Here is a 26,762-nt window from a genome sequence, read left to right as displayed (position 1 = left end):
TGCTCACACAGACAAAACCACAAAGCTGGCATTCAAATTCTATTTAAAAAGGATTTGAGTGATTTATTTTTTTAAAAATCAATTTCTCTCATTGACCCTTTCCAGTCTTTTAGGAATACTTACAGAAATTTATACTAAGAATAAACATGATGAACGCCCTTTTCCCCCACTTCTTATTTATTTGTTCTATCATTTAGTTATTCGATGAGTTCCTTTATGTACTAAATTACCATTCACTGCCTGTCATGTGATAATCACTTGTGGGCACTGGGGACATACAGTTATTGTGGAGGAGGTAGGCAAGTGTGATAAGTGTGCCAGTGGGGGTAAACTGATGGAGAGCACTGGAGCTAATAGGAGAGATACCTAACCCATGCCTGCAGGGTCAGGAAGTATGGGGCACTGGGGGCAGTGTGTGGATAGACTCCAGATTGTTGTTTGTTTGCATAAAACTAAATAAGCTTGGCCTCTGCCTTTCAACCTAGGGCCAGAATTGCCACATAAACGACCAAAATGTAATTGGAAAGCACAGTGTATGTGCAAGTGGTCGGGGGCCAGTTGAGAGTGATTGATTCTGCCTGGAGTGTTTTAGGAGAGACGATGAAGTTGGGAGAAGGGAGGGCTTAATGGAAGAGCTGACAAATGAGGTAAACCTTGTAGGATGAATGTGCTATCACAACCCAGGGTAGAGAGGGAGTGGTATCATAAGAAAAAAGCATGTGAACACAGGGCTCCAGGTGCTAGGGACATCGGTTATCCACAAAAGACCAAGGATAGAGTGTGGAGGGAGACCAGCCTGCCATGGGAATGTTCCAGATCTTTCCTGCTGGTGAGTACAATGGGGTCATGGTAGCATTTACCATCTGGATTCTTTCTTTACTTATTTTTTAAAAGATTTTTAAAATTAATTAATTTATTTATGAAGAGAGCATGAGAGAGAGAGAGAGAGAGAGAGAAAGTATAAGCAGGGGGGAGGAGTAGAGGGAGAAGCAATCTTCCTGCTGAACAGGGAGCCTGATATTAACTTGATCTCAGGATTCTGGAATTATGACCTGAGCTGAAGAAGGCAGATGCTTAACCGGCTGAGCCACCCAGGTGCCTCTACCATCTTGATTCTGATGGGTTTTTATTCTTATCCAATCTTTCAGGGTGTGCTAAAGTCTCTGCCAGGTATTTATGGGCATCCCCTACCCCAGCATGGCATCTGCCTCTTATGGAATCTGAATTGACAGCTTCTATTCTTCTGCTCCGGTGTTTTCATCTAGGCTCTTGAGCTTGCCACTGCTGACTGCACCCAGAACATTCTCTGCCTAACCAAGACACCTTGGCTGGTGGCCACCCTCAACTCTCAAGGTGCCAAATCTGACCTATGATCTATGACTGGGAAAGGGACAGTGTGAATAGCTCAGGCTCTCTTTTTTAATAACATTTCTTCATTCCTTCCCACGTGAGTGTATGTTTGTGCATGAAAGAGACTAGAATCTTACAGATACCTCTGAACATGGTTCAGCTTATATCCTAAACTCTTCTTATTAGGCCTCAAAGTTATCCCCAAGGCCCCAAGGGGAGACATTTGCCATCCCTTTGTCTCCTCTGACTTTATCTTCCATTATTACCCAAACTCATGATTATGCTCCATTTTCTTCCCCTTTCTTTTGTCAATTAAAAAAAATCCCTGAATACATGTAAGTTAATGAGAACAGGTACTTGATCAGAGAGTTTCCCTCCAGTATTTGTGCAACTGATTCTCAACTTTGGTTCAGCCAGTAGCTTTTGAAGGTCTTTTGTTGTCTAGCTGAGGAGCTCCTGGCATTTGAGAGATATTCAAGAAGTGGTTATTGAATTGAGCTGACCCTCCTGTAGGGAAGGAAGCCACTAAGGGTGGGCTAGTTGGTTTGTCTTGTTGGCAAGTGAATGGTGTGATCAGATCTGAATCTTAGAGGAACCTGTGGGTCTTAGGAGAAGGGACTGGTGATGGAAGATTGAGTAGGAAGTGTAGCAGCCAAGGGCTTGAATAGGAAAGGAATTGTAGGGATGAAATGATGGGGAAAGAAAAACAGTGGGGACAGGGGAAGTTGAAGACACATGACATGTGGGATAATTCAGAATAGATGATGACTCTGAGGTTTGTCTCAAAAATGGCGATGAGATGAACATCAACTGACCCATTTTCCACAGAGGTTAAGTGATTTGCCCAAGGCCAGCAAATATACTGATAGCAGCATTATGCATCCTTATTGTGCTAAAAACTCCAAACCAGAATAGTTTCTACTTCATTACCCCTATGGCCTTTTCCGGTTACATTAAAATGTCTTCTCATGGAACATACTCAAATAATTTTCTAAAATGTCATTAAAATTAAGAAGATACTTAAAAGGACATATGAGAAGCCACATTCAACAAGTACAGATATAAATTAGAGATGAGAAAATATTAAAATACCTGACCTGCGTGGGTATCTGCATAATATTTAAAATGATCTCATCCATTTAGTTCTAGTGTTTGGTGTCCTAATCTGAAATATGAAAAATGTTCTCACGGAAAGGCAGGCGAACTGAAGGAGCATATCTTAATATACAGTGAAATATAAATTAAAAAGCTCTCTAAAGCTATTAGTAAAAGTACTGAAATACATTAGCAGGTGCACGAGTTCAACTTTGGATGAATGTTCTTTGAAATCGGATTCATCACCAAAATTAATCTGAGAGGCGTCAAATCTGTGCTGGGTTAAAGAGGTGACAAATGGGAAGATTTCATTGAAGTTCCAAATTGTAAAGGGATCAGAATTAATCATCCTCTGTCATGAGTAACCTGAGCACGAGAGTTTAAGAAACTCACGTCTTGGAGAAGGTTGGGAAAGAAGCCTGAAATCTTCCTGTGGAAAGGAGCAGGAGCAGTCTGGCCATCACTTGGTTTGATTTGGTTTTATAAATAATTTCAAAGCCACTACAGATAGCCACCAAGATAAGTATCTGTGACTTTGTGTTAGTGGGGTTCATCCATTTTAATAGGTTGGCCAAACCATTCTCCTAGAATGGGATAAATACATTATTCCCCCCCCCCCCCCACATGTATTTAATTCAGAGCTTCATGGAGCTGATGCACTTGAGAAGCACTAATTTTCATCCATCAGCAGTTTCTATTATGGGCTCTTCATTCATATGGACTCATATCATGAAAATAAGCATAAGCAGAAGGGGGAAGTGGGAATGCTTCAACATGCCAAAGATATCTGTTTCTTCAAATACCTAAATATAACAAATACTTTCTTAACCAGTCATAGCCCTTGACCAGTTACAGGCGGGTTTCCATGTTCTGAGTGACAAGTTTGGGTTTACCTATTAATGGCCTATGTGGATCTCTGCATCATAATTTCAAGGGTTAGGCAGACAGTCCCCTGGCACACTGAGTACACATGGACAGCAGTGGAAAGGGATGAGTGAGTGAGTCTTTGAAGCTGTGCTTGCTACCCTTGTCTGTGGAGAGCAAAGCTGTGGCTGATATTTGAGCCTGTGGAGAGCTTTGCCTGATGGCTTTATAGGATGCATGACTACCACAGTAGGTGGCTGTCTGAGGTTTAGCCGTCCTGGCATTGACACACTGTCCCCTGAATCTGAACCTCTGAAGAATGGAATAGCTGTAGGAGGACTTGGCAATTTCAAACCTTCAACTAGGCATTCAGCGTATCTCCTGTTAATGCCTGTGTCTAAAGGAAGAGTTTTAATTGAGGTGCCAGAGTGTCTTTTAGAGTCACTTGGTATGTGGGTCCTTAGTATTATTCCCTAACCAAAGATGATGACTTTTGGAGGATGGTTTCTAAGTAGGTTGAAAGAGAGAGAAAGATGGGAAGGAAGGAAGGAAGGAAGGAAGGAAGGAAGGAAGGAAGGAAGGAAGGAAGGGAGGGAGGGAGGGAGGGAGGGAGGGAGGGAGGGAGGGAAAGAAGAAGGAAGGGAGAAGGGAGGGAGTAAGGTGGAAAGGAGGAGGCAAAAGGAAGAAGAGAGAGGGAGGGAATGAGAGAGAGAGAAAGAGGGAGGGAGGGAGGAAAGAAGAAATCAGATCAAAATAAGTTTCTATTTCTTGCCCAAGCTTCCTTCCTCCTTCTTCCCTATATCATTTTATGCTTTTGAGTATCTAGTAGATATCCAATCTATTATAAAATAGAATTATTGACCTCCTCTCCATTGAATTTATTAGTTGCTCCATCTCAATAATGGAACCACCACCTTCTTAGTTATTTCTTAGGTACTAAAGCCAAATGTTAACCCTAGTTTTAATGATTTCAATTCCCTTGCCCATTCAGATTCAGAGATCCTAAGAGTTCTCTATCCATGCTTATTCTTTTTTTTTTTAGAGATTTTATTTATTTATTCATGAGAGACAGATTGAGAGACAGAGAGAGAGAGAGAGAGAGAGAGGCAGAGACATAGGCAGAGAGAGAAGTAGGCTCCCTGCTGGGAGCCAGATGTGGGACTCAATCCCGGGACTCTAGGATCACGCCCTGGGCCAAAGGCAGGCACTCAGCCCCTGAGCCACCAAGGCATCCCTATCCATGCTTATTCTTACCTTATGGTTTTGTACCTCCACTCCTCTCAGGTATTGCTCAATCAGCACTCTGGGCCTGGAACATTCCCTTATATGAAAGCTAGCTGCCAAGTTGTCACTTAGCTCCAGATTCTTCTTTCCTATTAGGAGAAAGCTTCCCCTTTTCTGGGTTTGCAATGAACTTCCTTGTATTGCTCAGGTATATACCTCATATGGCACCTGTCTAGCCCCAGTAGTATATCAGCTCCCTCCCTGTGAGAAGGGAAGGGGGTCTTCATCTGTAGCACAAGAGGAGTGCAGTCCATCACCTTGTGTCAGCTACGAGGAAGGGCCCACTGGCTAAGGGTGATGGGGCACATTGCAGATGCTAGTCTTGCTGCAGTTCTTCTTTCTGTGAGTAAAGTGTTGTCCCAACCACTGCCTTGTATGTTGCCTTCCTGGCCAAGTATGCCTTGTATGTTGCCTTCCTGGCAACTTGGAGCCCATAAAAGACACAGTAGGCTGTGGCTTGTGGGTTCCTACTTTTGGTGGTTGGCAGTGTTATAATTTTTGATGTCCTGTACATGGTGGAAATCCTCACTGGGATTTGGTGAATGGATCTTCCTGTTCCGCATGCCAGCTGTTGACTCCGCTGGCATTAAGCTTCCCCAAGATGCTGCATAGTTGGTGTCCTTTCGTGATTCAAATATCACCTCCTTCTATCACCACCCAATTTAAAGTTATCTAAATGCAAGAATTCACACAGTCACTGTTAGTACATAGCATTGTTTCTCTGCCTCTTTCTCACAGAAACGTAAGCCTCCTGAGAGCAGGGGTCTTATTCTCAATCTGTGTCAGAACTTCAGTGCTTAGACTAGTACCTGGCTGAAAGTAAGTATTTTTTACAGTATTTATTGAGTGAGGAAATCAACAACCTCCAATTATAGTAAACCTTCAGTTCTCACGTGATAGTGTTTGAATACAGCAGTGTTTGTCTATGATGGTGTTTGTGTAATCAACGTTCAATCACTTTTAAGATATGGAAATCATGAAGACGGGCTACTTGGATCTCCGTTCAAGAAAAAACTTGTTCTTGAGTTGAAGACATTCAGTTAGCTGACCAACTTCCATTGTTGCTGCAATCAGGGTCTCGTTGGCTTGGAAAAGTGGGGCCAACTCCTCCCGAGCAGCCCCCAACCAAGGACTAGGTATGGTGGGGATACCAGGTCACAGATGTCAGGAAAAATCTTCGCTTTGGAGTTGATGTGGGCAAAGACTTTGTCAGGACTGCTCCATGTTCTGAGGCTCTCTCTGCCCAATCCTTCTTCTGCCCTTTCCTTTCTCAGAGGTCAGATCTGTAGACTGAAAACTTTCCCTGCCCTGCTTCCTCCCCCTTTTACCTTTCATAGGTACAATTTCCAATAAATCCTCAGCCATTCCTACTGTGTTGTATGGTCTGCTTCCCAGAGGGGAGAGTCCATGCTCTTGTTAGAATTCTTTCTAAAAGTAATGGGGGGCCATTTTGCCACTTTAGTAAAAGAAAGAAAGATAGGAAGAAAGAGAAAGAAAGAAAGAAAGAAAGAAAGAAAGAAAGAAAGAAAGAAAGAAAGAAAGAAAGTTACTTGAAGTCATTTTTTGTTGCCTGAAAAAATCTCAATCTTTGGGTGTTCATTGCAGACATAATTGTGGACATAAGGGATTATTTTTCAGTCAGAGGACACACTCAACTGGGAAGAGGTTTAATTCAGGTATCATTTCATAATGGACACCACTTACTTATCAGGTTGGTTTATTTGTAGCCACACAGAACTTTTGTACAATTGTTAGTTAGGAAATCTTTGGGTAACTGGTAAGAACAGGTGTGGGGAAAACACCATTTACTGAGAACCTGCTCTGTGCCAGACAGTTTTAAGAACTATTAACTCAGTTATCACCATAACTTCCAAGGTGGGCAACAACATCTTTATTTTTACTGAAGGGGAAATAGAACCTTCTTCAGAGTTATTAACAAACTGCCATTAACTTATAGACGTGCTGATGAAGAATTCAGACTTTGGGTTTTCTGACTCCAAAGGCCTTCGCTTTTCAAACTTGCCATGCTGCCTCCATCTGGAAGGGTTCTTTCAATTCAGGATCTCATGTTGGCAGTGAAAGGACCAGATAAGAATTGTTTAGCTACATTCTAGAGCAAAATACTTAGAGCTCATGATCAAAGTTGGAGCAAACAAACAAAATATAACAAACAGGATATAGTCCAAGGTATGACTTTGTGTTAATTCCAGTCTTCCTTTCAGTAAGTGACAACTGGAACTCTTAGCCAAAAGTAGCTGAGAGAATTCTAAGTTTTTGAGTCCTTGCCCAGATCCTATTTGTTTTGATTTTTGTCTTGGTTCAGGGGAGGACACTATGGACTGGTTTGCTCTATGCTTGCTCCAACCCCCTTCTGGAAGTACCTTCCTGTTGTTAAGAGAATGGAACACTTAATGGTCAAATTTTCCAGATTCTCTTGCTGCTGGGGCTCTGTGTGAGCTGATGTTTCATTAATTGGTGGCACACATGTGAGGCTTCCATTTGGAATTGATCCATTTTACTGTCACTGATCATGGCAGAGGCTTTATGGTTCAGGAGTGGGTTGCCATCACAGCAGCTGCCTTGGTGGCCCTGTTCTGAGCTATGAATTTTGAGAATAATTCTTGAAAGCTCAGCCCAGAATGATCTGTTTACCTTTTCTTCAGCCTCCCAGTGATTCTGTGGAAAATATGTGTATGCAATATGAAATTTATTTTTGTTTAGCCTTACTGTATTGCATGGTTGCAATTAAGAGCTTTGGTTAATGCAGTTCAGAGCTCTAGGCCTGTTTTTTAGGGGAATGAGAAGTTCCTTATGTAACTGGGGCTAATTTGCAAATTGCAGAAAAATCCAGCTTATCTGTGGTTGCACAAAATTTCCACTTCAAATATGAGCTTCCATGAACCATATTGCTATAATTCTTGCCACTTTGCGATTCAGCTTTATTACTGCACAGATTTATCAGTGATGCTGGACTTTGGGATATCACTTTCCTATAGGGTACACGCTGCAAAACTCTAGTTGTGAGTGTTTATTGCCAAAAAATGACTTCTGTGTTCTACGTTATCTTTTTCTGGGCCATTTGCCTAATTGGGGGCTCAGAACTGGTAGGGAGTTTAAAGACAAAGAGTTCTTCCTGGAAACATACCCCTCCTCCTGGGCAGGAGACCCAGGATGCCAGTTTCTCATATCCCCTCCTCAACCCCTCCATCCACACCCTCCAGCAGCGTTCTCCCTTGGCCCCAGAATATCACCCCGGTTACAATTTAATCATTTCACTGCTCACCTTATTTGGGTGATCAAGTGTCCAGTTCCCATAAAACACACCTGGACTCACATCATCACATATTGTGCTGTAATATAACACACATATCCAGGAAGACTTTGTAAACTGCAAGATAGTATGTGAACGTAGGCTTTTCTTACTGCCTTAATTCCTAAGCCCTAAGACTTCATAGGGATTCCTCAGCACCTTCATGGCGGGGTGGTGGTGGGGAACTCAGAGCTTCCCACCTCTCTCGACCCCGAGCAACTCCATTTTTATCCTTTCATCTGCTGCTGCTAAAAAGTTTGAAAATCACTGATCTCATCCAACTCTTGGCCTATGCGTTAATCCCCTTTACAAAATCTCTTCCAGTTGATTGCCCGACCTTTGCTTGATTATATCCAGTGAACAGGGAGCTCACGACTTTACCAGGTAGCACATTCTATTTTAGGAAGGTTTGTTTCATTGTTCTTATTTCATAATTCTTTAGGTCTTTAAGAGAGAAGAAATACTAGCTAACTGATTCCACCTTGGGTTCTGATTGAGATTTTTTTCTGTAAATATATATATATATATATATATATATATATATATATATTGCACAGATAATCACACTAGGTGTTTTGATTATTCATGTAGTTATTTTATGCCCATTCTTGAGTAGAAATGACAGTAGGCATATTGCCCCACCACTTTCATTTGTACATCTTAATAATGAGATCTAAAATCACCATAAGGTGGCACTGGGTGACCACAAGCAATTCACCAGCCAATGTTGTGGTTCATGAGCCGTGTAACTGAATCAGGGACAGAGAAAGGACAGGACAGATGCATATGCTGAGTTAAGCCCATCGTATATTTTTTTTCATATGTAATTCTTAGAAAAATCAATCTCAGGTGCAGTTATCTTGAAGCCCAGATACATTAAGAAAATGGCATAAGATTGCATAGCTAATCAGTAGTGGAGTTGGAATTTTAACCCAGGTCTGTCTGATTCTGGAATTTGAGTTCTTTGCTCCAGAAGATAACATCCAGGCCTTCAACTCTGGCAGCTACCACTATGGTTATTGTGTTGTTATAACAATACCATACTTCCACAGTCAATAATGTCTCCTCAGTAATTTCCTCCTCTGGCCTCAGTTTGCTCATCTGCAAAATGTCATAATCAGAGCTCCCTCACAGGGTTGTTATGAACAATAAAAAATCAATGACAAGCTCTGTACTTTTTGTCTGCCTGGCACATAGCACAGGATTTATGATCCCTTTTGATTCTTCTTATCCTTCCACGCTGTGTTCTTACATAAAAAATGAGGGAGCACAAGGGCATTCACACTTGCATAGCTGAATGAAGAACTGAGGAAAAAATGTGTATGTTGGAACACCTTCAATCCCTCTTATGTCCAGGGGCTTTGCTGATGACTTGGATCATGACACCAGGGGGCAGGACATGGATATGGGGACAGGGGCCCATGAAGGCAGCAGAGGGGAAACACTTTAGTTGCTTCTAGGCTAAGAAGGATCCCGGAGGATGCACACTGCCCACAGTCTAGCACTCTGGACACATGGGTGGGAGAGAGGAAGACTGCCCACTTGATAAGCACACCAGGCCAGTTCAGAGGCATCTCTGTGGCACTGGTTTTATCCTCATCTATTCATGACCCTCTGATATGGGAAACAAATCCATTAAACCAAATAGGATTAAGCTGCAGAGCCTAGCTCAGATGAGGTTGTCGGGCAGCCGTCTCCCTGCTGGTGTTAATGGACTGTGGTGAAGAATCCCAACCCCTGCTGCCCCGTTGCCAGGGCAAGTGCCGGGCTGAGGGCTGCTGAACACCACCCACTTCTCTAATGTATCACAATTACGGAGACAACTGTGCTAAGTAACTTTCCATGATTTGCTCTGAAAACTTGCGGTGTGTTCAATAGCCCTCAAAATTTTTCATTTGGAACCTGTGGTGAGGGGGTATGGTGGTGGTTATGCTGACCTGTGGTAGTATAAATATGGTCACCTCAAGAGATTTTCCTTTTCCTTTGAAGTGTACGGCCTGTAAAAAGAGTTTGGGCTCTTTTTAGCTTCATTTGTATCTCAGTGTAGTACATTGCAGGAGAAGGAAGAGAGGAGACCTTGCAAAGACAGCACAGGAGCTAGGGGTTGCAGGGCCAGATTCTTCACATTGCTTGGGAAGCATGCACCTGCCTTTTTGGGGGAACAATGCTTTGCATTTACAAAGCAATGACCTACCCTGGTGTTCTGAGAGGGCTGTGTACAGGAATTATCCCCTTAGCACTGCAGTGGTACTGAGCAAGATGCCCAGCGTCAAACATGGTCCCCAAATCCTGGGGAGAAAGCAGGGAATGCTGCTCATCTCCATGGACATGTTGAGTAGGACTCCGGTTTCCCCCGCTTATTGTCTCTGGTGAGTGGATGGAGCTTTGGAGCTCAGACCGCTGCAAAGAAGCACTAATTATTTACCCCAAATACAACCCAGAAGCGAACCCAGATCTGCAGAACGCCTCATGTTATTATCAAGACTACCAATTCCCAAGTCCCAGCTTTGCACCTCGGAATAGGTGAAAATGAGATCAGAGGGAGGTGGCCACAGCTCTCGGGGCTCCTGGCACCTATTCCTTGGCTGAGGTTTATTACTCTTCTTGTGGAATGCAGAGCGGCATGTCTCCTACAGGTGACAGGGAAGCGGGATTAATGACGGCCTCATTCTCTCTGAGAGACACCCCCCCCTCCGCCCCCACTGCAGTTAATGAGGTGCAGCTGGGTGATGACTCAGTAGCGAGAGGGCTGTGGCTGCAGGTGGACAGAGTGCCGCTGGGCAGGTGAAGATCCTTGCCCGGGAGGTCAGGAGCTGAGTTGCTGCAGTTTCCTCTAAGGAGAGCAAAGTTTCCTCCTGTAACTCAGGCCCTGGAGGTGAGGTCTTTGGTGTCAGGGGCTCCTTGATCCCTTGGAAGGTACCCTGGTCGGTTTATCATGCAGTGGGGTGGTGTTGTGCCAAGAGGCTGTTTATTTGGGGGGTGGGTGGGGGTGGGGGAGGAGGATTGTTGACATATAAATAAGAACATATTCCAGGCTGCTCTGGGACAGGCATTGGACCCCCAGTAGTTAGAAAGCCACTAAAATCATCCCTCTTTACTACCATGGTTCTTTCCAGCTGCACTTCCAGATGGCCGCTCCATTCAGTGGCCTGTACTCTTTCTTCCCCAATGATGCCCTGCTCTTGAAGGGCCCCTGGCCCTTCCCTGTCACTTGTGTGGCTCTGTCAGCAGCTAGACGCCCCCCACTCCCTTCCCCTTGAGCCTCCCTGGTTGGTGTTGCCTCTCACACTGTGCTCAAATTATTTATTTACCTGTCTACCCTGCTCTATTGCCTTGTTAACTCTTCCAGAGGAGAACCATATCTTATTTATTTTCATGTCCTCAGGGCCTCCAGACAGTAGACACTCAAAGTTCTGTGAAAGAAGAAACATTCGGAGTCCCTTGTACCCTGGGTGTGGGTCCTGGCTGAGGTCCCATCCTGCTGTGCATCTTTCATTAAGATATAACATGTCTCTATTTCAGCTTCTAATCCATTAAAAGGAAACAGGGTGTGAGAATCCTACAGACCTAACCCTGTTATGAATTAGCAAACCAGAGGCTCGGGCTGATGTCCATTTTAGTGGCTGCCAAACGCTGAGATGTGGCTGAGCTTCTGATCGGGAGGCAGCCAGCCTGCTTCAGCCCACTTAGGCACAGATAATCAAATGCACAGTCTCTCTGACAGAGCTGATCACAGGCACCCTCAGAAAAAGAAATGGTCATAATGTAGGTGACAGAGAGAGAGGCAAGCCTTCTGAGTGGCAGGTTGGGAGCATGGGGGGAGAAGGAGGCCTTCTTGGTGGGGGGACACGCATGGCCCATTTGCTTCCTTTGGCTGTGGGGGGGGGAGGTGGGGGACGTGGGCAGAGAGAGGGCTTGTGGAGATCATTTACATTTTATTAAAAATAATTGGAGAAATTTACAAGACTTTTTTTTTTTTTTTTTTTTTTTTGCCAACATGCAACTGTCAGGCATGGGTAGAAAAGAAACAGTTTCCAAATTGTGAGAAATTCTAATGTCGTGGCAAAAAAGGAAAAAAAAAATCGGGAGTCTGATGATTAAATGTGGAGAGCTGTCATCTCGGCATTATATTAAAATAACTCGCCTCAAGCAAGCGCACGGTATTTCTTCCTTTAAATCTGTCATTTCTCGGGAGGCCGTTGCTCCGGTTGGCTGCTCCGATGGCTTTGTAGCCATGGCAGTTTAACAGCCACCGGGACACTCAGGCTTTCGGGGGGTGCGGGTGCAGGTGCAGGTGGGGGGTGCTCCTTCTCCGCTGCATGGTGGTGGCCACAGCAGGCCGTTTGCAGAGCTCGGGCCCTGTGACTTGGTGGGGCTCGCCGGCCTCTGGGACTTGGAGCAGAGCAGGAGCAGCCGCATTATTTTCCGCAGCGCTCCTCCGACAGCGGTGTCAGGCTGCAGGCAGGATGAATTGCGTTTGTTTATGAAATCTGTTGCTTAATAGGACGATCAGTGTCTCATTCCAGCCTCCAGTCGGGAGACTTTTAATGATGTCCACACTGCGCTGCTTTCACATGCAAACCGTGTAGGAGCCAGAACAATGGGAAAAAGCTTCAACTGGCTGAAGAGAGGAGGGTGATGCTGGGCTGGGCCCGGCCACCTCCGTTCTGCTCCGTGGAATGGAGCCGATGCATCTCTGCGTGGGTCTCTTGCTTTTGCTCAAGTAGCCATTTAACCTCCTTACCTAGTCAAATGGGTCCTGTGGATCCCAGGGTGGCCCTCCTGTTTCTCTCCCTCCCTGATGCCTGTGTAGAACATAGTGCCGGGCACACTGACTCTTGGAAAATTTCCTGATGGTAACACCTTGGTTTTATGCAACATTTTGGCCTTTGGAAACGCATCTACGTCTAAATCCTGTTTGACCCTAACAAAGGCGAAGCGGAGTGGATTTGACAGCAGTGCTGTCTTATATTTGCCCAGCCCTTTGTGGTTTGCAAGGCCTGTCTGCACGCATTGAGGCTTAGCTGGGCTTTGATCCTTATGATGGGTTTCCCCATAACACAGGTGAGAAGAGTGAGGTAGAGGAGACAGTATGGCCAATTACTAAGAGGGTGGGATCTGGGCTCCAATCTGTTCTATGGCTTATTTCTAGGTGACCTTGGACCAGCTACTTAACCTGTCAGAGCTTTGACTGCTTGTGTAAAATAAGGACGATAATCACATGCTTAGAGGTTATTCCCAGGGTTAAATGCAATCATATTGAAGTAAAGCATTTCTTTTTCTCTCTCTTTTTTTCCCCAACAAGTAAAGCACTCCATACAGAGGGTGTTTAACACTTCATAGCTATTATTAATAGCGATGGTAGTTTTACAACAATAAAGTTGGGGCTCTGCTGAAGGCACCTGGTTGGGGCTAGAATTACACGTACCTGGTTATTGGAGAGCCCGGTCTCCTGAGTTCCTGCCACTTTCTTCCCTGCCCTTGTGGTCTCTCTGACGCCCAAGGAGTGTGCAGATTTTCCACCTTTCAGCAATTCCAGAGACAGCCTGCGAGGATATAAAAAGCAAGTGAAGAGCCTGCAGAAATGCAGGTGCAGTTTGGGGTCCCTATGCCAAAAGTGCAGCATTTCTTCAAAGCCCTTAACCGTCACCTCTCCTTGCTTGGCCTGGCTGGCAACGCCCCCACCATTGCCTCTTCAGCCCAGGGGTGATGCCGCTGGAGTCATCGGAGTCTGAAAGAGGGATTCACCTTGACCTTCCTTTTTCCCAGAAGAAGACACAACACAAATGAGGCCGTCAAAAGCACCACAATTCCTCCCTCTCAGCAGGTCTCAAAGCCCTCACTCTGACCCTCATCGATCAGCCATAAAACGTAAAATCAACAGACTTCTGCTTTTCTATTTCATGCAGAAAAATGAACATTGACCAGCCTCGTCAGCCAAGCTGACGGAAATATACAGTACAAATGGGAGTGCCTACAGGCTCCTCTCTCAGATCCTCTTAAGCCTCTTCTTTGTCCTGGTCCCAGATGACAGCTGTGGGGCAGAGCAAATTCCTGCTGCTAAGTATGAAGTTCATCGTCGTCCTGCACAGAGGATGCTTCCAGTGACTTGGTGACTGACAGCCTGAATAAGCAGTTATTTTTCCAGGCTCAGGTGCAAGAGGCGCATGCAGCCCACTGCCTGACCTTATTCAGCTGAGCTTGGCATTCTGGGGCCAGCTCGCTGCCACCATTACCTGTTAAGGTTAAAATATTGTTGAGTTGATTGATGATGAAGCTCTATCGTGTTACTCTCCTACTGAAATAATTTTTGACTGTGCTCCATGTGCCACAGAATCAGATCCAAATATCTTCCTCTGACATTCATGGCTTGTCATGGTCTGACCCCAATCTACCGTCCCAGTTGTACCTCTTATTACCAGACTTCATGAGTCCTGTGATGTGGACAAGCTGAACGGCTCTCTGAATCTGCCTCTCACTTTCCTTCCTCTGTAGGCACTTAGCATTTTTCCTTCCTCTGGGATGCTCATTTCCCTGACCGTCCACACCTGTCTTAGACTGTTCAGGCTGCTATAACAAAGCGCCGTTAAGCTGCGTGGCTTAAGCAGTAGACATTTACTCTTGCCGTCCTGGAGGCTGGCAGGTCCAAGAGCAAGGGTCCAGAAGATTCAGTTCCCTAGTGAGGGCCCTTTCCCTGCCTGATAGACAGCTGCCTTCCTGCTGTGTTCTCACAGGTAGGGAGAGGGAGCTCTGGTCTCTTCCCCTTCCTACAAGGGCGCTAATCCCACCATGGCAGCCTCAACCTCATGACCTCATCAAAACCTAGTTATCTCCCAAAGGCTTCACCTCCACTTATCATCACCTTGGGGGTTAGGGCTTCCATGTATGAGTTCTGGAGGAACACGAACAGTTAGTCCATAATGATGTCTAAATCCTATCTGAGCATCAAGCTCAAATACTAGTCTCTTCTATGCAGAGGAGATTGCTGGCTCCTTCAGCTATAAGTAATTTCCCCTCTTCTTAACTCCTATAACCCTTTGTGTTATAAATGTCTTAGGACATTTGTGCATTGTGTTGTGTATTTTTTTCTATTGTGTATTATGTTTTATGTGTGCTTTATTTTCTTTACTAGATTCTGAGGCCGTAACATTTTATTCTGTGAATCACTGACATTTAGCCCAGAGTCCCTGCCGATCGTAGAACGCACTTAGCGTGTAAGTAAATAGATGTCCCCATCTGCAGAAGAGCCTCCAGTGGGCTGTTGCAGGACTTCTGTGTATGACAAATGCCTTGGTAAAGCCAGCATCTGTTGTGATATCTCATGTCTGGCTGGCTGTTAAATATTTTGTATATACCCTGCAAGTTGAGGGGTTCATCCACTATGGTCTTCTCGACTGTCCCTTAAGGAGATGAATTCTATTTCTATTTATCTCCCTTTTTAGTGAGGAATCTTGTGGGTGTGTACAAACATACACAGCCCCACACTGACATGGGAATGATTTGGTTAAACTCCTTTAAAATAATCTCTCATCTCCTTGGTACAACTTCCGCTGTTACTATAAAAAGAATCCATAAACAGCATCTGTGAGGTATTAATAAATTCTAACCCTTTACATAGATTCCTGAACAATAAGTACATTGAGTCCTAACGTTGTACCACAGGCCACAAAGATCATAATAAGACATTATCCTTACAGGAGAACTTGATTTTCCTGTACGGGTTTTCTAGGAACCGGCCTTTCAGAACACGTGAAGGATGCCTCATGATTGTCACCTCCGCCACCACCACCACAGCACTAAGGAGAGCAGATATATCTATCCATCTTTTATTCAAATGGACTTCAATGATTAATTTTATTTACAGCACCCATTATCTATCCTCCTGGGCATACGCGAGGCCCAGAAAGCTCAGGTGCCCTGGATAATTTCTAATTTTTACTACCAACATAGTACTACCTGTGTGTTATTCTCTAGAGTGAAATGATCAAAATACAAATTCTGGCAGCAACCCCATAAAGGTTAACTTTGTTGAAGGAGTGTGAACTCAGGATTCTCTAGGAAGCTGTTATTCGTGCCACGCCAGGGCCGCTCTTCATTTGCATAATTGCAGGTGGAGGGAGATGTTCACCTGCATATTTAAATTATATATATTTCCATTTCGTTAATGAAACATCACCAAAGTTCAGGAGTGAGCCTGTACGTTATCCTGACTACTGATTCCCTTGCACCAAAAAAGCAACGGGAGCATAAGGGCAAGATATGACCTTTAGCTAAAGGGTTGCAAGTTATATTACTAGTCGTTGCTGCTCAAACACCCAGCACCAGACCCTGGATAGAATACAGAAAAGAGTCCTCACCATCAAGCCACTACCACCTGAAGCATGAAGGAGAGAACAAGGAGAGATCACCTCCTAAGTGTTGGTATTAGAACACCCCTCCTCCTCCTCCTCCTCCTCCTCCTCCTCGTTGCCCCAGAGCAGTGCTTTTTATTTTCATTTCCATGCTAACAAGGTAGACCTGTCCTAGCGTGTGTTCCAAAGAGGTTCTTTCATGCTCAGGGCCCGGGGAGCTTTAACATAGTTAGATGTACTCTAACAGCAGGTTGCCATCAAAAAATTCTATAATAGGATTAAAATAAAAGAGAAATGCACTTGCCGTGGAATGGCAATGATTATTTAACACGTTTCAAGCACTTGGTGGGAAGGTGCCGCACAAACACAGCAGACAGACCTGCTGTGTGGGTGTGTTGCCTTCTTAACAATCAGGGTTTTGTGTTATGATCATGGATTTTTTTCAGCTTGGCATTGGAGGGTATCCAAAAGCTGTACGGCGAGGCTCGGGGGAAAAGTCACTATCGCTATTAGAGATGTGCTTGCTGTCTGTCCCCCCCCCCCACACACACACCCACACTTAGAAAGTGGGCTCTAGGAGGGCAGGGCTCTGGCTGCCTTGTTCACCCCTTAATTGCCAGTGTCTAGAACTGTGCTGGCCACATCCCAGATGCTCAGTGGATGGGAGTTGGACGACAGGAAGGGTTCCCAGCCTGGGCTCTGCCATCAGATTGCTAAATGTGACCTGAGACAAGTTTCTCAATGACATCAGGCATCAGTTCTCTCGTCCCTAAGATAGGGATGATAAGACAATGATTTTCTGGCATTCTCGTTAGGACAGCGAAAGCACAGCCCCGATTTCTGTATCTGGCACACACTGGGCCCCACAGACACACACGGGGCTCCACAGACAGGTGTTTGGAGTGGGCCTGCTGGGAGAACCTCAGCCTTGCTCAAGAGCTGAGGCAGCACAAATGGCTTTTGGAGGTGTCCGCTTCCTCCTGCCTCACCCTGAATATTCATCACGCACAGCCTCTGGAGAGAGAGCAGGTGGTGGTGGTATCCGAGGGACGGAGAGGCTCTTAGAATATGCCCCGAGGGGGCTAGGGAATGGGCAAGCTGTACCAAATGCCTGACACTCACAGCTTCAGGGGCATCCTGGGACACAAGGAGGACCATCTACATGGAGCAGCTACTTCTGGAGTCTGGGGAAGAGGCCTCCCGTATGGTCATATCCTTGGTGTCATCAAAGTCTACCTTATCTTAGACTCCCTGGCCTCGTGTGAGCTTTACCTTGCCAGCTCACAGTTAAGCCCCCATCTCTGGCAATATCTCCACTCATTCTTGCACCTGCAAGCTTTCTATCCTTCCTGGATGGGTTTCTTTCCCCTCCGTGTTGGTAGTTCTCTATTTGCCCCCACCTACCATATGCCTTTCCGTCCCTTCTCTGTCCCTCAGGAGAATTGGCTCCCACACCCTAGAACGCCCCCACCCCCTTTGCACTTTGGTTTCCAGTTGAGTCTGCCTATGGGAGGCACTGGCAAGAGATCAGAGGGTAGATCAGGGGTTTTCTTCTCCATAGGCACCCCTGTGTGGCACCATGATTTGGCTTCATCCCTCCACCAGCCTGAGAGCCCCTGATTCAAGGCTCCTGCATTCTTTGAACCCTGGTAATACTATTTTCTCCCATTGCTCGGTCAGACCTAGGGGTAGAGATGGTTTCCTGCCGTGGACCTCTACAGACAGTGCCTTCATTCAGCCTCTTCATTTGAACAATCTGTTGGGATTCTGTTACCCGCTAGGACACTGACTAGTGAACCCTATAAAGGTGCCCATCTTAGAGAACCCTCAAGGTGCTGTCCTTTCTCCTTTTCTTCACAGCGAATTTTCTGAAAGTGTCCTCTAAACACTTAGGATGTCCTTCTTAAGGGTTCCACCCCATCCTTGCTTTTTGCTTTCTTTTTTTTTTTTTTAAAAGATTTTATTTATTTATTCATGAGATACACACACACACACACACACACACACACACACACACACACAGAGGCAGAGACACAGGTAGAGGGAGAAGCAGGCTCCATGCAGGGACTGCAGGACTCGATCCCAGGTCTCCAGGATCACACCCTGGGCTGAAGGCGGTGCTAAACCGCTGAGCCACCCGGGCTGCCCTGCTTTTTGCTTTTTTGCTTTCTGAGAAATGTCACCCATCTCCAGGGCGCTGAGTTATCCCCCGCAGATTGATGGTCATCAAATTCATCCAATGAATAAATATCCACAAATATTTATGGAACCCCTCAATGTGTGCCAAGCACTTTTGTAGGCTTGAGATGTCCTAGTGAACCCACTACTCAAAGATTCATGCCCCCACATCGTTGGGGGATCAAATCTGTGCTCTTAGCTCCTCACCGGATCTCCAGAGTTGTAGTTCTGGTTTCCCACTGGGAGTCCCATGAGCCCCACAAGCTTAAGACATCTGAACCCAAATTCACTGGAACCAAAACCCCAAACTCTTCTGTCCCTTGTCAGGTATGGCGCCATCACCCCACAGTTTTATCCACATTATGTCACCTGGTCCTTTCCTTTCATCTCCCATCAGATTCTTTCAAGTTTGCCTTAGATTTCTTTCCAAAACCTCTCTTTAACCTTCTATTTCTAATTCTCTAGCCACCGGAAAGGCTTCTCACCACGTCTCACCTGGACCAGAGCAATAGCCCCTTACCTGGTCGGCCTGTCTCTACCCTCTTTCCTCCTCTCTTCCATCCTTTCTTATCGCTACTGCCAAAATTAGTCTCTAAATTACTTCCTGCTTCAATAATTCTAGAAGCCAGCTCTCCATTGCCACAATTCTTGGCAGGACGTTTGGTTTCCAGTCAACAGGGATCACCTGCCTTCTGCAGCCTTGACATCTGCCACAGGCTTGGGTACCCTTCTGCCTCAGCAACGTGCACCTGCATGGCCACCCTAGCCTCCTCCCTGTTGCTCAGGCCCTTGTCCTGGATTACTGTCATCTCCCTTGCTCCCTTTCTTGTCAGTCAAGGCTCTACAGAGATCCTCTCCCCTGTGAGGTTTTCCCTGACCCTTCCCAGAAAAATTAATTACCCCGTCCTGTATTCCCACAGTCTTTGTTCTCTCCACGTACCACGTTGTTGCATAGTTAGTTATATAAATACTGTCTCCTTCTAGTCTGAGAGGCCTTTGAAGCCAGGAAGTTTTTTGAGTTCTTGCTGGTTTGCATGGAGTTTGGTGTAGAATTGTCAGGGTTTATTATGTTATGCATCAGAAATGGCTAACCCTTGTCATTGTGCTGTCCTCCAGCAAAGGCACTTTCTAAGCCTCTAGCTTCCCTTCTTATCACCAGCTTAGTCCACTGTGGGTAGCTGCTGTCATGCCATTTTGTCCACAGAACACATTCATGCTTCCAGTTTGTCCCCTGACACCTGTTACAATATCCAATTTAACCGGTAGCCAATAGCTAGAGTAGCACCCAAGATTTAGCAAATTGAAGTAATTTTTGGACCTCTATCTTATTTTACTTTATCTATTGTATCTATTTATTATCACATACAGATTTGCAAGGACACCCTTTATGGCCCCAGAGGTAGGAAAGGTAGAGCCATCTTGGGGAGGGCACCAGAAGCAGAAACTTAAAACTAAACCTCATCTATGTGGGATGAAAATGTTGCCAAAGCCCTAAAACCGCTTGTCTAGCCGCAGTGCCCCCCTGCTCCAATCCTCCCATTCCAGACTGCTGGGACTTTTATCCCCTTGCATGCCTGGCCTGGACTGGCCATGATGGCAGTGGGACATGTCACTCACAATGGGGAAAGAGAAGACAGACAGTAATTAACATCAGGTTCAATAGCTGCCTGGAGATGGCCTTACTAATAATAACCTGGCCAGAAGCATTACCGAAATCCTCCGCTCTGGTTCCCAAACAGCTTGGGAGTTGGGCCAGCCCAGACTCCAGCTGTTTGTGTTGCCAAATTTTAAAGTGCCATGAAGTTGGAGGTTGGCTTCAGATGTAGAATTTCTTTATCTGGAGGTGATCAGATCTGCTGATTTTCTATGTTCAACCCCCAATCCTTTCCCACTCCCCAAATAAACAGCAACCAACCAACCAACCAACCAACCAGACAACTGAGGTTTGTCTCAACCAATGGCGAGAGCCAGCACCAGGGAGAAAGCCTTCTCTGGAGCCGCCTTTATGAGGTTGACCTGAGGCTAGCTGCTTGCTTCCACAAAGTGCCCACCTCTGGCATCAAATGATCATGGGGAGGCAGCAAAGCCCCCAGGTGGCTGTTTAGGGCTGGAATCTGTGGGAAGGTGTGGTTCAGCAGAAACCTTGAATGGACAGGAAAGAAGAAATGAAGGATGAGGATGATGTGGTGCCCCTTCCTCTCTGTCAGTAAAACACTTTAAATCGATTTTGATTTTCTGAAAGTGAATTTGGTACCACATTGCGAATCTCCAGTATACACTTCCCTGTGTTTCAGTGCGAAGTAGATTTCCAGCAGCTGAGCTAGTTTGTCAACTTGCTGACAACCTCCCAAGTGGAGCTCACAGCTGCGGGGACTGTTTCTGACACTGGGGTGGGGGATGCCCCCCAAGCCCCTTCGTCTTACCAAAGGAGAACTGTGGGAGAGATTTCAAAACATAGCAGACGAGAGAGCAATGAAATTATATCCTTGAAACATCACAAGCGGGGGCCCACTGGATCCTATTTTCTGCTCTCGCTGCGACCCATGCCCAGATGACACTGGGGACTGATCACAATGTTGTCAGGTCTCCAGAGCTCTCCAGAATGCATGCTCCTTGGGCATGGAAGAAAGTCCAGGAAGCGTTTAAAATAGAGAGCCAAGAAATTGTTAAAACTGCAAAAGCATCGACGTTATTTTTGTTGCAATGTCAGGGCTGAGTATTACGCAGGCGGTAGGTTTTGATCTGTTCCTCAGGCGAAGGAGGAGGAAAAGACTGAGAAGCAGCTCAGAAGTCTTCATCTTCTTTCAGGTGACTGGAGGAAGGATGACGTTGCTATGGTTCTGGTGTGGGTATTGCCCGATTTATACCACCACTTGAAGTAAAAAAAAAAAAAAAATGCATTTTTCCATATGAGGCTGTCCTGGTTGGAGCATAATGGAGTCTTTTGTTTTAAATTTTGCAGATCTATTTAATAATTGCTGACTTTTCGATTCGAACATCGACAGCCTGCAAATGGTTTGTTTTCTTTTCATAACTGTAGTTGGAGTAAATTTCCCCAGGTGGATATTTGCTTCCCCCTCAGAAAGCCGTGTTCTTTTACACATTTCTGCCCAATGAGCCTTCTAGAAAATGCCCACTAGATGGCAGTGTCCCTGCATAGCTGGAGACTATCTGGTTGGGGTGGGGGGATGAAGAAAATGAGGCCAGTTGATGGCCTAGCCATCCTGGAAAATCCAGAAGGTGGCAGATTTTAGCTATTTATGAAAGCACCAGGGCAGAGAACAATGTTGCCTTTTAGAAAAATTATTTTTATTTATCTTTCCAGAAGGAGAGATTCTGTGCTGAATACAATTATAGGTGATATTTAAAATATTTGAGAATGTTTCACAGTTTTAGAGTATGTAATACAAGCTGAAGGACCAAGCAACGCGGCCAGTGACACAAAATCAAGGTGAAATTGGCCAATAAATTGAGAACTCCATTCCAGGAACAATTTCCCCGAGTTTTGAGTCACAGTGTTTGAGTGATAACCTAAACCTGTCTAAACTTTGTGGAACATTTAAGGCGAAGGTGGAAGGGAGATAGTGAGGGACACCGCAGGAGGCAGACGACTGCAGTGTGGGCGCCCGTGTTTGTCTATTTTTCAGCAACTTTTCCAGGCTCCCGGAGGACTTTCCGGCAGACCTGTGCTTGAGAGTTCAGTCCTCTTCAAGGTTACTGATTACCTGAAGGGATTCCTGGTTTTAAAAATGAAAAATGACAGCTTGAATACAATAGTCCAATTTAGAGGGGGATCATGTACCCTAGGCAGCTTTGCTGGTTGGCAGGGGCCTTGGCAAGGAATACAAAACCGCATCCGTTCCAGGGAAAGGCACTGCCACCGTTGCAATTCATCACCCCACACCTTGGGTAAGTGTGTGCTAGCTCCTTCGAAGGCAAGAATATTGCTTCCTAGGTTGGCCCCCAGCAGTAAGGATGGGCTGGCCTTCTCCCCTCCTGCAGGAAATACACATTCAAGAGGAGGTGGAGGGGGGAGGGTGGTGGGTCTGCAGGACAGCAGGATGGTGGCTGGGAAGTCATTCTTCTGAGTGACAGCTCTACATGGCTCTTGGCACTCCAATATGTCAGGGAACTGGTGTTCTGACTGGCATCATTTATCTCATTTAAATATTCCAGAGAGAGTAGCCTCCTTACTCCAGTTAGATTCATTTTCATCTTCATGCTCTAAAAGGGCCGGGTGGCCTCTCACAAATGGAGGGAGGGAGGGGAAAAAAAAGGGAAGGAAGGGAGAAAGAAAAAAAAAATGGTGAGGAAATGCAGCAAGTGAGTGATATATAAGGTGAACACAGAATTCAATATCCAGGACGAGGACACATATGTCTTGGACCCCAGATATATAGCTCAGAACTGATGGAGAAATGGGCAGGAAGAGAGATAATCTTTATCTCTGTTCCCAAGCCTTTAGAAATACCTGAGGCTAAATCACCCTGAGAAGAAAATAGGAAATGAAGACTGCTTCAAGCGACCCATGAGATTTCAGAGAGCAGACCACTAGCTGAACACATTTCTCTCTCTCTCTTTTTTCCTTTTTCTTTTTTTTTAAGTATTTATTTATTTTAGAGAGAGAGAGGGAGAGAGAGAGAGAGAGGCAGAGACACAGGAGGAGGGAGAAGCAGGCTCCATGCTGGGAGCCCGACGTGGGACTCAATCCCAGGACTCCAGGATCCTGCCCTGGGCCAAAGGCAGGTGCCAAACCGCTGAGCCACCCAGGGATCCCCTCTTTTTTTTCTTTCTGAGTCACACCCTGAGTTCACTTGCTGTATGGAAACAGCTGTAAAATGTTCGGGTCCAGACTAAGATGGGGGATTTCCGTTTTTAGTTGGGAAGAACTGCTGGACTTATACTTGGATTTACCATCTGAAATCTTTGGAAGCGCTGGGTGGGTGGGGGGTGGTATTTGCCACAGCCTAATTTGTTCTTTGGAAAACCATGTTAGGGAATTCATTTTTCCCCCCTAATGTTTCAGATGCCTGCTCATGTATGTCCCTACCAACCACACAATCTTTCAGATTAGCTGATCCTTTTTTTAAAGTTAGTTGTCTCGGCAGCAGGCTTTGAATAGTTCGGAGCAATGCTTGTTAGAATGATGGGAACAAACTTTGGTGCCTGAAAGGAAGTAGCCCTTCTACATTACACGGTATTTTGGGTTCAGATACTGCATACTCCTCCTTTACAGCGCTTGCACCTGCTTCCCCACAAAGAGGGTCTATGATTGAAGAAGTGAAAAAGGGACTCGGGAAATGCTTTGGTAGTCACTAGCTTGTGAAGCGTGAAGCCCATTATCTGCGTTGGTCCTAATAATCGTGTAAGCCCCATCATAGGCAAACCAGCGCATTGGAATTGATGTGCTGTGAGTTTCTCTGAACGTCTGGAAAATACTTCAATCCTCCAATCAGCTGACTTAGTTAGCCTCTGGCATTCACTGGTAAAGTGCCACGTCAGGGAATCAGGCTGGTGTGGTTTAGTTATCCTTGCAAATGCTTCCATTTCAAACTTTGCAATCGTAAGTCGACGGGGAAACTCCAGTGAGTCACCTTCAGGAGGGTGAACCTGCAAAGAATCAGCTCTTTTAACTGGTTTTGTTCCATTCCCGGAGGACTCAGACCTTTCCCAGTGGCGCTGTAGAACTTCATCTCATTAGCATGCTTCAGGTTTGTTTGCCCGCGTGTAGGCTGGGAGAGTGGGGTGCATGCGCCAGCTGTCTTTCTCATGGCTGGGGCAGGAAAAAGGGCATCTCTGGCCTCTGCAGGAACTTGCTTTATTTGGTTCTGTTTACTTGCTCTTCACCGTAGTTGTAAAGTGGATAAATCAACAGATAGGGGCCAAGGAGTTTGGCTCTCTTCCACCTCTGAACAGGGTTGGCAAGGACTCTTTAAACTCTCTGCTCTTCACTTTCCTTGTTGATCAGCTGGACGTGATCATGCTTGCCCTCTCTCACTGGGGGCACCCCATGGGTCAAGGACACTTGTGAGCGCATTTTGATAAGAACTATTTACTATACACAATGTAAGGAGGTATTCGTTTATAATAAAGCATGAGGAAGGAGAAACAGAGCATGGATGTCATTAGTACAGATCACCATGAATTTCTGGTTCTTTTCCCTACCGGTTCAAGGTGGGGGTACCCACTCCTGCCTTTTGCAAGTTAGATGTGGCTACATGATTTCCTTTGGCTCAAGAAACATGCGTGTCAATTTTAGGCTGATGCTTTAGGAGCCCAGTCTGAATGGCTGTTTTCTGCTCCCTTTAGCTAAGTAGCTCTGAAGAACTTTTAGAGATGGGACTTCCATCAGCCTGATGGGGATCCTGAAGGGATCATGAAGGGATCATGATGAACAAAGTCCCCTTCCCACCTCATGTTGCGTGTTTAGCAGCCTGTGGGGCATTTTGTAGAAGTAAGAAGCAAACTTTTGTGTGCCAAGCTACTGAGATCATGGGATGATGATGATGATGATGATGATGATGATGATGATTTTTTTTACCCACTGGAAAACCTAGACTCTCCTGATTGAAGCATGGGAATTACATTCCGATTTGTTTCCTGTAGGCTCAGAAGGCAATGATATGTTTCTACTTTACAAGGTTCTGCATTATGTGGTCTTTATTATTTATTTTTTCTCTGCCTTTGACTAATGAAATTCTCTTAGTTCTTCTGTTAAGAAGAACTTTATTGGTCCTTGGCATGTATGTCTATTTTCTTTCAGCTTCTCCCTCCTTCATTTAGGTCCTGGCTGAGACACCACTTTTATTTATTTTTATTTTTTATTTTTTAAATTTTAAATATTTTATTTATTTATTCATGAGAGACACAGAGAGGAAGAAGCAGAGACACAGGCAGAGGGAGAAGCAGGCTCCATGAAGGGAGCCCGACGTGGGACTCGATCCTGGGACTCCAGGATCACACCTTGGGCCAAAGTCAGATGCTTAATCACTGAGCCACCCAGGTGTCCCTGAGACACCACTTTTAAAGAGACATCTTTCTTGACTTTTTTGACTTCTCCTTCTTTATGTCCAAGCACTTGTGCCATCTTTATCAGTATTTAAACATTGTATTGTAATTGCCTTTTCTGGTATGTCTCTCTATGTGACAGGTTCTTGTATCTTTATCATTTGGTTCCAGTGTATAACTAATCATAAAATGCCATATTAAAAAAATAATATGAATGATAGAGAAGAGTACTTAATAAATATGGAATCTGGATTTTTTCACCTGTGTTCTGTCTTTTTTTTTTCCCCTTTGTGCTTCATTTCTCTAAATTCGCCAAAATGAAAGTGTGTCAGTGGGAAAGGGACAGAAGCCAAGATGTGCATCATTGATCCACAGCCAGACAGGAGATGGGTCATGCCTCTGACTTTCCACCTTCAGCTCTGCGGCGGGGCCGTGACAAGCTTCCCCTCTGGGAGACAGCTTCCCACGCTGCCTCCTTATCTCTGATCCTGTGTCCACGAGAGCCTCTTCTCTGTTGATTGTGTTGTTCTTGCTGTTGTGGAGTAGGACACAGGAAGATTGGAGTGGACAGTAAGAGTGGCTTGCGGTAGAAACAGTTCATCTCTTTCCCTGAAATGGAAAGTTCGGCCATAGGCAAAACCTTAAGGATGGGAGATATTTCAGGTAGTACTGTTCGTTCTCTGGACCTGACCCCTCTGCCTGTTTGAGCAGCTGTCCAAGGTACTAGGCCTGTAAACCGTCATTGGTCTTGTTCTTTATTCTTAATCTCCTCCCCTGTGAGTTGGCAGTCAAGGATTAACCTCTTGCTCTGCCTTTGACTTATTTGTAATAATGATGTTGATGCCATCACCATCAGAAAACAAAAGAGTTAACATTTATGGGTTGCTTCGGATGTACCATGAACTTAGCTAAGGGCTTTGTAAGTGCAATTCACCTAATGCTTGAAACAGCGTTAACATGAAGTTAGTACCATTGCCATTTACATGTGAGAAATTAAGGCTCAGCGTGGTGAAGCAGATTGCCAAAGTCACACAGCTGGTAAGTGACAAAGATGGGACTTGAACCAAGGTCTTTTGATTCCTCACCTCGGCTTTTCCTCTTACGTTCTATGGCTCAGAGACTACAGTACCTTCAGGTAATTACATCATTTCAGGGTCAAACGAAATTAAGGGAAGCAAGTTTTTGGCTGGGGGCTCTCCTCTGGTCTCCTTCACACCATATTGGATGAAGGGTCAGCTGTTTGGCCTATTCTTAAATCCGATCCCAATCATTGCCTAAATCTGGAAGACTCTCCCTGACTTCAGACTGTTCCTTTTGGCACC

The 26,762-nt window shown here is 45.3% G+C and overlaps 1 pseudogene across 14 annotated transcripts in view; it reads left to right on the top strand.

The window, feature by feature from the left end:
- Window positions 1-26,762, top strand: part of LOC144287968 (protocadherin-8 pseudogene) — a 121,757-nt pseudogene that overhangs the window by 28,660 nt on the left and 66,335 nt on the right. The window lies entirely within an intron of this gene.

The sequence above is a fragment of the Canis aureus genome, chromosome 17 (assembly GCF_053574225.1).
Source record: "Canis aureus isolate CA01 chromosome 17, VMU_Caureus_v.1.0, whole genome shotgun sequence".
Classification (NCBI taxonomy): Eukaryota; Metazoa; Chordata; class Mammalia; order Carnivora; family Canidae; genus Canis; species Canis aureus.
Note: the sequence above shows the minus strand (reverse complement) of the source record. Positions and strands in the feature narration are given on the sequence as shown.